Below are 12,902 nucleotides of genomic sequence, written 5' to 3' on the forward strand. Positions count from 1 at the left end.
ATAAAATTCTAAAAAAATAGTGAGACACTAGTCTTCAAACGAAAGCATGAGGCTTCCGAATGTGTTTGTGTCCCCAGTAGAGTCACCAAAAAGTAGTATGGCCAGACATAGGAGAAGAAGCAAAGGAAATTAGTTTTTTTCAACAACTAATGATGTTAGCAAGGGAACCATTCATAACACTTCAAGAGGATGATACGGTACCCTCTAACATCATAAGAAATCATTATGGAGCATCTCAACAGTCATTGGGTATACCAACAAGTCCTCTACATACTCTTCTTCCATCTGCAGGCTCTTTAGATTTTCCAATAGCCACATACATATTTCACACATTGCTACCACAAGAGATTCAAACCTCTTGTCTATCTGAAATATCTAATGTTGAGTCAGTGACTCAAATAGAGGTTGTCGTAGGAAGAAACCTGAATATCAATAGTCAATTAGTAGCAAATCAAAGATTGTCACTAATAGAATTACTCAAATCCCAACAACAAGCCTTCACATGGGATTATCATGACAAGAAGGGATTAAATCCTACATTGTGTACCCATAGGATTTATATCAGAGAAGATTGTAAACCAGTTTAAACAACCTCAGAGAAGGATCAATCCTTCCCTAAGAGAAATAGTTAAAGAGGAACTACAAAAGTTGCTTAATGTAGGTTTCATTTATCCTATTTTAGACAGTCAATGGGTTTCTCCCCTGGTTATAGTTCCAAAGAAAGGAGGGAAATGGAGAGTTTGTGTGGACTATAGGGATCTCAACATGGCTACCAAAAAGGATCACTTCCCACTTCCATTCATAGATCAAGTGTTAGATTCTCTAGCAGGTAAGAAATACTTTTCATTTTTGGATGGGTTTAGTGGTTATAATTAGATTAGAATAGCTCCAAAAGATCAGGAGAAGACCACCTTTACCTGCCCTTGGGGCACATATGCCTATTCAGTTCTTCCTTTTGGTTTATGTAATGCTCCTGCAACCTTTCAAAGGGCTATTCTTAGTATATTTTTAGATGTATCCCATGATTGTATGGAAATTTACATGGATGATTTTACTGCTTATGGGACCTTTAAGGAGGCATTACAAAATCTAACGAAAGTGTTCCAATGGTGTGAAGATCACAACCTATCCCTAAATAGTGAAAAAAAATTTATGATGATGCAAGAAGGGATAGTGTTGGGGCATTGTATTTCTCAATCAGGTATTCAAGTAGATCCAGCTAAAATTGAAGTAATACTTGCTCTTCCTGCCCCTACGAAACAAAAGGATGTAAGAAGTTTTTTAGGCCATGCAGGGTACTATAGGAGATTTATCAAGGACGTTAGTAAAATAGCAGGACCATTGTATTCTCTATTAACAAAATATGTTGAGTTTGAATGGACAAATACATGTGAAGAGGCATTTTCTAAACTAAAAGGAGCCTTAACTCAGGCCCCTGTGCTTAAAGGTCTTGATTGGTCAATTCCTTTTCAAATTCATACAGATGCATCCAATTTTGCAATAGGAACAGTTTTGGGGCAGAAGCAAGGAGTTTTGGAAAATGCAATTTATTATATCAGTAAAAATTTGCAAGAACCAAAGTTGAATTATACTGTCATTGAAAAGGAAATGTTAACTCTCATATATGCCCTCAATAAGTTCAGGCACTATATAACTGGTTATCAAATATTTGTGCATATTGATCATGCAGCCATCAGGTACCTCATGAACAAAAGCTCCATTACAGGTAGATTGGCAAGATGGTTGTTATCGATGCAAGAATTTGACATTACTATTAAAGATAAACCAGGTAAAGAAAATGTACTGGTAGATTTTATGTCTAGAACTCAAACACCAGACAATCCTGAAGTCATTGATGATTCTTTTCCAAATGAGCATTTGTTTTCCATCAATTTGAACAATCCATGGTATGCTGATATAGCTAAATACTTAGTAGCTTCCAAGATACCTCCTCATTTCTCACCAAAAGAAAAAAGGATGCTGGTAGAAAAAAGTTTTAATTTCTCATTGATAGCAAATTGCTTATTTTATACAGGACCAGATCAAGTTATGAGGTGTTGTGTAAGGGAAGATGAGACATATGATATACTTGATGCCTATCATGATGAGCCTTGTGGAGGTCACTTTGCTGCCAAAAGAGAATCTCTCAAGATATTGACTACAGAATATTCTTGGCCAACCTTGCACAAGGATACAATCAAATACACTAGGAAATGTGACAAATGTCAAAGAATGGGAAGACCAGCTCGGTCTGATGAAATGCCTTTATATCCCTGGGTGATTGTTACACCATTTGACAAATGGGGCTTAGACTTTGTTGGGCCAATTGATCCATCCTCAAATAGTCGGTCATACATTCTTGTTTGTATCGACTATGTCACTAAATGGGTAGAGCTCAAAGCATTCAAGCATGCCAGGGATAATAAAGTAGCAGAATTTTTATATGAAGAAATTTTCACTAGGTATGGAGTTCCTAGAGAAATAGTAACAGATCAAGGGGCACAATTTACTTCCACTTTGATTATCGCCCTAGTTAATGAATATAATTTAAGGCATAGGAAATCCACTCCTTATCATCCTCGGGCTAATGGTAAAGAAAAGATCACTAATAGGGAGCTTGAATCAATATTGACCAAAACAGTGGCTTTTAACCACAAAGATTGGTCTAGCAGATTATCTGAAGCAGTCTGGGATTATAGAATCACCTGGAAAATAACAATAGGATTTACACCATTTGAAATGGTATATGGGACAAAAGCAATGATGCCTGTAGAATTTGAGTATAAGACTTTGAGAATGGATATTGCCTTAGATATGACTCTTTCTGCAAAACAAGAGGAAAGGCTCCTATAGCTTAATGCCTTAGATGAGGTAAGGAAGTCCACCGTGCAACACACCGAATTAGTTCAAAATCAACACATGAAGTGGCATGATCGCTATATCAAAGATAAATCATTCAAGCCAGGTGATTGGCCCCTTCTCTATGATTCAAGGTATAAAGATAATTTGGGAAAATTATAGACACGATACTTAGGACCTTGTGAGATAGTTGAAACATTCTCTAATGGTGCTGTCAGATTATCCACCTGTTCGTCATGAGTCGACGGTCCATGACGTCCTTCTTTAGGACCAAGATTGCGAGCCCATATTCCACAACAGTGGGTGGATGGATTATTTTTTGAGGTTGACGGAGTTTAATGAAGAAATTTCTAGGGAGTTTACCCGCACACTGTCAGATGGAGAAGCCCAAGTGAAAGGTTTGAGGGTTGTGGTTACAGAGGAGTAGATTGTAGAGGTAACTAGGTTACCAATGGACGAAGAAAAAGATCCAGAATCCAGGGATGCACGTAGTGCACGAGTAGAATTTACATGTCCAAGAGACCCACCCTTAGTAGTAGATAGACAAGGAGCTAGGCAAGAATCTCTTCCACCTAAATGGAAAGCAATGGTGTTATATGTTTAAAGTATTTAACCTATGAAGGAAGGTTCTCATGTCTGCATTCCCATCACTTCAATATTTTGAGTCATCTACGCCATGGAAGAAGGACGAATGTTCCAAGCCTACTGCACAACCTTCTTTCCATAAGCGCAACAAAAACCTAGAGAGGTAGGCCTCACTCTGTTTCCCATCATTACCTAATTAAGCTATTAGTTGAAAGATCTTTGAGAGATGTTTCTCCAATGTCCTAGGCTGAATTTGTTGAAATTGGGATGTTTTAGAAAATGTGGGTTTAGAGGAACCACTTCCATCTCAAGAACATGAACCCTCATCCTCCAGGATGTCAACATAACAAAATGTTCTTGCAGCAGAGGAACCCTTACAAGAAAAATCTACAGTAGGGGTTCCTTCTCAAAATCTAATAAAAACAATGGCTTCCATACAAAACAAAAAAGGCAAAGAAAAACAAGTTGACACATAAAAGAAGGAAGAGAGAGGTAAAAGTGAGAATTTTCCCTCTCTTGTGACCAAGAAAAGAAAAGTTGTAAAGACAGTTTCTCCTATAACCATTGAGGTGGTTGAAGAGTTGGCTACATGAAGTAGTCCTACAGCCACAAAAGGGAAATCTTAGAGAAGTATTGGTAGGCTCTGGAAAAAGTTTAAAAATAAAGACCAATCAATGGAGCCAAATGTCACCATCCTAATTGATTCTGTAGAATGAGAGCTACATAGTCCACCTCACAATGATGTTCCTCCTTCTCCACCGAATGAACCCCAAAGGGAACAAGACAAAGAGGAAGAACTCCATAATATTGAGGAAGAACAAGAACTGCGGCTGAATGAAGAGGGAGAACTCCATAACATTGAGAAACCACTAGAAGAAGTAGATTTTGAAAGACTGGAAAGCTTAGCATCTGTTGTAGAATAGGTCATTGAAGCAGGGGGCAAAGTTGAAAAGAAGAAACCTAGGGCAAATATTCATAGACCGCCTACTTCTCTTACCAGTCATGCGGTGGGACTTTCTCTTCACGAGGATTGGGAATTAGAAAAGGTAAAAATGCAAATGATAATTGACTAGCAGAAGAAAATTATTGAACAAAAAGATGAAGAAATTGCTCATCTTAAAGCTAAGGTAGAAATGGTAGCCACCATGGTACCACAACTAATTCAATACCAAGCTCCTCCTCATGTCTACTCTAAATATTTAAAAGAACAACGTATCAGTTTCCAGATGATGAGAATTGTCAGGGATTTGACTCCCTCACTGCAAACACCTGAGGAACTTTACAATGTTTATCAGACATCTCCTATGGCCATTAAGAACCAAATCTGTGAATTTTATTTACGTAACTATGTTGTTCCAGATGATGTTGATTGGAACCCTCTCCTCTACATTGGGGATATTCAATTGAGAGCTCTCATGTCATGGATGCATAATGAAATAGCAAGAGGAGAATAGTTTCAGGTTCACAAAAAGGAAGGGATTGACCTTTCCTTGTCATTGAGGGTTGAATCAAGACAGCCTAGGAGACTCTATTTTGACTAGAAAAAGATTGTATATGAGACAGATTATGCAAAGGATATCCTACCCTTAAGGGAAGAGGTGTATAAATAATATGAAAAAATGGATCCAAGGGAAGGACAAGCATCAACAAGACATTTAGTCCAAAGTTGTAATAGCCTGCCAGAGGAGTTAAGGCAATATGAGTCACACTTTGTGCAAAACTACCATGCAGCCCTAAACAGAGCACCCAAGTATATACACTTGAGAAGAACAAAGGGATGACATTCGTTGCCTCTTAGTTTTTAGCCTCGAATTCTCCTATGGCCACTGATGGGATGTAGGGATAATGACCCACCATATAGTGAAGCAACAGAACATGCCAGGTGGAAGAGATTGGAGAAAATGAAGGGATTCTACTAGAGTTTGTCTGCAGGAGGTTTTGGGTAGGTTACTCCAGGCAATTTCCGAATCAATGCCAGAATTCAAAATTTTCTTGCTGCTGGAGGATTAGCAAGAAGTTAGGTTAGGGGGAGATGATGAGCCTAAATAATGGCTCTATTTTGATAGATTTTTTCTATAATACTCCTTCCTAGGTCTTGTGATTAGATGACATTTGGATCATGATACTCTCTTAGTTGATACCTTTTAAGTGTTTTTGAAACTAATTTTACTTATACTTAAGGTTGTCATATAATGGTTCTTAAATGATTTTTCTATGCAAATATCTAAAGTCAATCTTAAGTATGGTTTATATTATATCATGTTAGCATTAGTATATACACATGTTTGTTGTGCACATTAATATCATGATGCAGGGACAGCAAAGGAGAGATAAAGACTAAGAGGCAGTTTAAAGAAGCACCAAGTATATAGCCACAATGCAGACCCAATCAGATAAATGCAGTTATGATCGAAGCCACTTGACCGGTTCTTCATCAGAATGATTTATGAAGCATTTATAAATGTTCTTAGTGGAGCTTAGATACAGGATGCAAGTAATGCTATATTTTCTCAATTGCAGGACAAATGATGTTCTATTTTCCTACGCTGAATTCTTCTTCTTCTTCTTTTGTTAATAAATCTTGTTCGCCTATTCCGTAGGAATGTGGTCGACCGGTTAGGATTCTGCTTTAAGTTTTATTATAAATAAAGGGATCTCTCTCCTCTCAGGGATAGTAGAGAATGACCATAATATTTATAATGCGCAATCTTCTGTTATTTTATGTATTTTTCACAGTCAAGAAGAAATAAAGAGATCAATGTGATTTTACACGCTTAACAATTGTAATCTAAAATTTCTAGAGATACTCACTCAAGGGGGGCCACTTGGTGAGTAATCCTTTGTGTGTTTCAATTAGTTTACATTCTTCAGTAATAGTTGTTTCAGCAATCGTCTGTTCCTGTAGCCACTGGAAACAGTTCCTATGTTTGTTCCTCCAACCACAATGGCAAAGTAGTTCCTATTGCTTGCCAAAACATTATCATTTAACAATAGTTATTTAAGTAATTTCTAGTTATAAATTTGGATTAAGTATTAGTTCATTGATATTTTGCGTGTTTACTTTAAAGATTTTCCTTTCCTGCAGTAATATAGAATGGTTGCGATATGAACTTGGTGCACATACAGTGCTGGCCCATTTTAAGTTTACGTCCCTGGTTGATAAGTAAATGAACCTTTACTATAGGAAAGCTATCTATTCAAGGATATTCAATCTCTAAATTGTGTTTTATTACCTAGTTGCCATTCCAGTTGTAAGGACCAACATGAGCATTGGGCATGCTCATGTAGCCTTGTGTTGTGCACTTCCTAGAGTTGTGGATGAGTATGAATGTTCTATTAGATATGTTAAATGCATACTTTCCTATGTTATTATTGTATTTTAATGGTATAAAGCAGTGACTATGCTTGTTAAATGTGTATTTTATGCAAGTGATGTTATAGCATTCGAGCTTTGAAATTATATCTTTTCATATAATACTTTCTAAAATGATGAATAATGCTTGAAAATGTTGATATTATTTAAAATCATGGAGTAGCTTAAGGTATTAATTTTTCACATGAGATTGTGAAAATGATTGTAACTTGAATTAGAACATTACATTCTCTAAGGAATTCTATGTTTAGTAGAGGTATAATGAATGAATTTTGATGTTTCTACTTGAGGGATGCTCACATCTTTGCATATCCTAGTTATCATATCTTGTATATCCTAAAGGACACATATTTGATGTTGATTAAAAAGTATCAAGATTAATGTATGCATGTTATATCCTAGTTTTGTGACTTCTAGGGGTAAGTCTAGTTTTAGGGGGGGAGGATGTGATGCCCCTCTCCTACCATGCTATTTATATTTTTCATGGACTTCATATTGATCTTTGAGATTTTTACTATGGTGACAGATATATGCTCTTTTCATTCACTTATGGTTATATCTATTAGCTTGATTGGATGTGTAACAATGATGACTTGATTTTGTGCTATGTGATGATGCATGTTCACATTTTGTTTAAAATTCTATGTTGTTAAAAAAATAAAAATAAAAAATGAATATGGTACTAACCTGTAACCTTTACATGCTTTTGGTTTGTCAACTATGGTGTTAGTGTGTAATGTGTGACGACTAAGTTGAATGTGTTTGCTTGGTTAAGGTGTTATAAGGGATTAAATTAATATACATAATTAAATGTAAAATATTTATGTTTAAATGTATTTAATTGGATTTATCAAATTAAGCCAATAGTTTAAATAATTAAATGAAACTGATTAATTATGTATTACTAAACTAATACTCTAAATAATTAAAGGTTAACATTTATAAAAAATTAATATGTATCGGTTTCATTTCGTTAAAATATGGTTATGATGGTTGGGGAGTTTTATCTATTGTTCTCATAAGCATTCTGTAAGGGGGAGGTTGTGGTTTTTTTTCACCTGTTCTTGAGAAGAGATTTTGGAAGTACAATTTGACTTGGAGAGGGGTGGATTGAAGATAGGAGATTGTTGAATAGTTGGGTTAGATTGGGAACTATTATAACGTGTCTTCAAGCTTGGATGTATTGAGTGTTATAGGTATGCGAGAATCTCCTATGAGCATGTTGTATGTTTTTGCATCTCTATCTTCATGTAGAATTATTGGGATAAAATTTTGTTTGTGAATATGTTTTGGATGTACCTTGATGTGTAGATACCTTTATGATTTATTGTTTTAATTTGCATATTGTTTTAGGATTTATATTAAAGTTTGGTCTGAGCCGATTTTAACGAGGGTTCAATTATTACTTCCTACCAGAGGTAGGTAGCTATTGCACATTCATTGAATTTTTATTTTAATTAGTTTAGCCAATGATTACAAAGAGTTGATTTTTTCAACTTAAAAAACTATAGTCTAAATTATTTTTTTTATTTAAAATGTTTATGAAAATACTATTATTGTTTGTTTTCATTGGTTTATATAAGCAAAAAAAAAAAATTTCTCAAAACAAATTCATAATTTTATGTATTTAGTTCATTAAATAAAATGCAATGGTATTAACTTTCTCACATTAAATATATTATAAATTTAATATATTCACTCCATATGAATGTCTTAGTGGACAAAATTTGACATAAGAAAATGTTAAGTCGTGCAAAAAAAAAGGTCGGTATGTATATTTATTTTGCATGAGTTAGTTGGTTAAATGAACGACTCCATATTTATTTATTTTAATTTAGATTTAATTATAAAGATAAAAAATTAAAATTAAAATTTAATATTAAATTAAGAAATTAAATGTAAAAAATAGAATTAGTTTTATAGTTATTTGAGAAAGTGAATTTGATATATTACCAAAAACTCAAAAAAATTAAAATTGAATTTCTTTTACCTATATTTTATGTCAAATCACATGTATTATATGGCCTTTTATTTTTGTTTTTTACCATTTTGCATTCACAATGTTCACATCATTAAAAACTAATTTCATGAAAATTCATAATTTAAATTGTATTTTAATATTTGATAAATTATAATAATAATCTATTTTCAATTGTATTTCTTTTCATTATTAATTTTTATATATTGAATACAATAATATAAATTTTAAAATATTTCTATAATATAATTTTTACATAAAATCATTTTTATATATAATTTTTAAAAAAAATTATTTTCTATTGTATTCTCATAAATGTTTTAAATATATTCATATAGAAGATAGCTAATGATATATATATTTTACAATATTTATATTAAATTTAATGCTTAGAGAGGGGGAGGGGGGGTGAACCAATGTTCTACTGGTAGATTAATTTTAACCTTATTAACACAACAACCGAATAACTGGCATGCATAGAAGTAAATAACAACAAGTAATAATGATGCAACCACACGAATAAACACTATAACACAAAGACTTATACATGGAAAACCTCAAAGAGGATAAGCCACGATGGGATTGGTGACCTACAATATCTATCCACTAGCCAAATGAATAAATATTTCATAACGGGCCTGCACAAGCAGGAAGACACACTGCCTAGAGTGCACTTCTCATCACAAAAGGAGTCTCACTTACTATAGACACCAAATATGGAGTTACAAAAAAAATTCTAAACTCAGAGAATGCATCAACTATGTTGGATGAGTTCCAGTTTGAGCATTGTATGTACCGCTTAACATTGTTCACTTCCTTATTGGTAACCTAATTTGCTTTCCAATCCTCCTGACCATTAACCAAGACTGACTATAGATCATTACATTCGCATTTTTTCGATCAAGATCACTCACATGATATCACATTACATACATTGTCTAACACACACAAAATGACCTAATAGGATTGACTTATATACCCTTTACAAACACGCATGCCTTATGTCGACTTACAATCATATTTACAAAGTGATTACATGTCAGCCTAACCAAAAATATAAACATTTATCTATGTGACCATTGTCGCCTCCACGTTATGTTTTCCGAATCAATCTCCTATGTTGGCCTCTATGTACTGGTTCCTAGTTTGCAGGTGTCCTTGAATGTTGGTTGCTAAGCCATGAATACTAGTGAGTACTAGATAAGTGATCAACCAAAATAGATGTGTGTTTCCATTAATGACAACACCATTAACCCAAATGAGTGTCAATTGCCAACAATATCCCCCTTTGGCATTGATGGCAACAATCATGTGAAAAATGGACCAATGAAGTGTTGTTCTAGTTCCTCCTCAAAACTGATCTCCAGAAATGATCTTGCTCCCCCTAATCTATACATTACTTCTTATCTTGAGCTATGCATACTTCTTATATCCCTTAATCATTTCTCATATCAACCTCTCCCCCTTTGACATCAATGACAAAGGGTGAGGAAAAGAATAATGAATGAAAAAATGTAATCAAAATTGTGATTACCGGATCTATATGTGCTTGAAGATATCTGGATAATCACCCTTCAAAAATGTCATGTAAGTATCCCAACCAGATTTCAAGGTCCTCAATATGGATACCAACCCATTCAAAATGTAAGCATGAATTTCTATGTTTGTTAGGCCTATTGGTATGGGCTTACCCAACTGTTCTATACACTCTCTCTTATGAAGTAACAATGTATTTAGTTGGGGACTAACCAATCCTCTTAGCTCTCTTGCCCATCAGATTAACCTATCCTTATCCTTCTCCAAGGCTGACATTTCAAATTCAAGAAGTAAAGTTTGACCATCAATAGAGCTGGTCAATGACTCAGTACCATCAAAACTGATTAAGAGTTGTTCAATTCTCTCCTTATCCACCTTTATCTTATTATCCAGGTCTAATGTTAAATTTGTTGTGTTAGTCTAAGACCAGTAGATATGGCTACATTGATGAAGAGCTTCATCAATCCTTATTAATTCCTCTATTAAATTAATCTTGTCAGATGCAATCATATTATTACAGGTGACCAGTCTAGCCACATTGTACCTTTCTATCAGTTGTCGATTTGATACTTGTTGCAGAGATTTAAACTCTTTAGAAAAGTGCTATGTCAAACCTTTTAGCTTACCAGATGGACTTCCAATCTGATCTATCTTATATTCTAGTGCAAGTTGTTGCAAAACTAGAATGACTTGCAAAACTAGAATGGCTTGCTCAATGCCTTGTTTATCTTCAGATCCTTCCTTCCTTAACTTCTAAGATGAAATAAACATTAATTCAAAACTACTTAGTTGCTCAATATTCTTCTTACCAAAACCAACTTGACCGGGATTGTCAAGTGCCAACAATGAATGACTACCCAAAATTTTGTTAGTATCACCAACCTGTTGAATTGTACCGGTGGCTTCGCCACTTGGTGTAGTAACCTTCTCTACCTTAATATCCTTTGTATGCACACTTGATGCCAGAGGTATAATATCCTCAACTTTTTTATTATCTGCCTCAATATTAATTATCTCTACATCCGAAATGATTTATTCCAATGTGACCTGTTCAACCTGTACAACTTCAATAGTCGGTAATCTTGCCTCAGTATCCTATATAGGTAAGTGCACCAAGATGGTGAACAAAAAGGGGGGTATAATTGGCCACTTTTTTTTTCTTTCTAAAAACAGGTAAACTTGAACTTCAAAGAGATATTCAAAGGTCACACACTTAAAACTAGGAGTTGAGAAAAGAATAAGAATTGTAGTACTCTGAATCTAGTTTCTAAACTACTAAAGTTTTCTAAAATTGGATAAGATTAAGAGGGTCAAACCTCTCTCGCACAAAAAATTGTTCCTAATTTTTTCTGAAAAATATAACATAGCTGTTTTCATGTGCTGCACAAAATATATAATTAGATTTAGTATTTTACAAAACCCTTTGGTAGGATGATAGGTAAGATTGAGATCTAGAAGTTGTGTAATTTTTTTGTAATTTTTCGTTGAGTATTTTTTTTTAAATTATTTTTTGAAGTGACCATATCCTGAAAATTTGGTACCTGTTCGTACGCTGAGCATAACTTGCATCAAAATAATCGAAAATGAAAAAAAAATTTAAAAAATTTTATAGAATCTAGTGTAGAACAATAATATGTAATTTATTTTCAATTTGGTCAAGTATATGAAAAGTTATTAAAAAAATGGTAGATGTATGTCTATGAGGACTGTCAAGGCACTGGTAAAGAAAATTAAAGTTTACTATGCTAATGTTGTCTAAAAATAGAAAAATTTATATGGTCAGAAAGATGAGAAGACGTGTGAGATTATGGTGGTAATTTTAGAGATATCCACTTGATCATTTGTAAACCTGATGATGATGACAGTCAAGAAATCACATTGGAAGATGAAAAAACATGTAAAGCGACATAAATGGAGGGAAAATGGGCCTTCCAAGTCTTAGGGTCATTTTCCAACCCTCTTACCAAGCCAATACCCACACGGGTTCTGATGTGCAATATAACCCACTCGGGTTTCAAAAAACAAAAAGTACCATTCAATAGTTCTACTTAACCCATACGGGTTATGTAGAACTAAAACCATCATTTTGAATTTCCCAAAACCCGTACGGTTTATGAAAAACCAAAAATATGGTTTTTCATAACCCGTACTGGTTATGAAAAATATCATTTTGAGTTTCACAAAACCCGTAAGGGTTATGAAAAACCATTATTTTGATTTTCACAAAATACATATATAATATGTGTTTATGTACGTATATATGAATATCTATAGTTATATATATACATAAATCTATATAGATATATGTATATATGTTTGTATACATGCATGTCTCTCTTCTTTTCCTCTCTCTCATCTTCCTTCCCCCATCATCGTCTCTGTCTATTCTGAGCCCTAATTATCCTTCTTGATTTCTATCTCATCTCTCTCCCCCTCACACTTCTCTCTCTGCCAAGTCTCTCACCCTCTTCTCCTTCTCGTTTTCTCTCTACCTCATCTCTCTCTCTCTCTCTCTCTCTCTCTCTCTCTCTCTCTCTCTCTCTCTATCTATCTCTCTCTCTCTCTCTCTCT

This window comes from Cryptomeria japonica, chromosome 11, assembly GCF_030272615.1.
Source record: "Cryptomeria japonica chromosome 11, Sugi_1.0, whole genome shotgun sequence".
Classification (NCBI taxonomy): domain Eukaryota; kingdom Viridiplantae; phylum Streptophyta; class Pinopsida; order Cupressales; family Cupressaceae; genus Cryptomeria; species Cryptomeria japonica.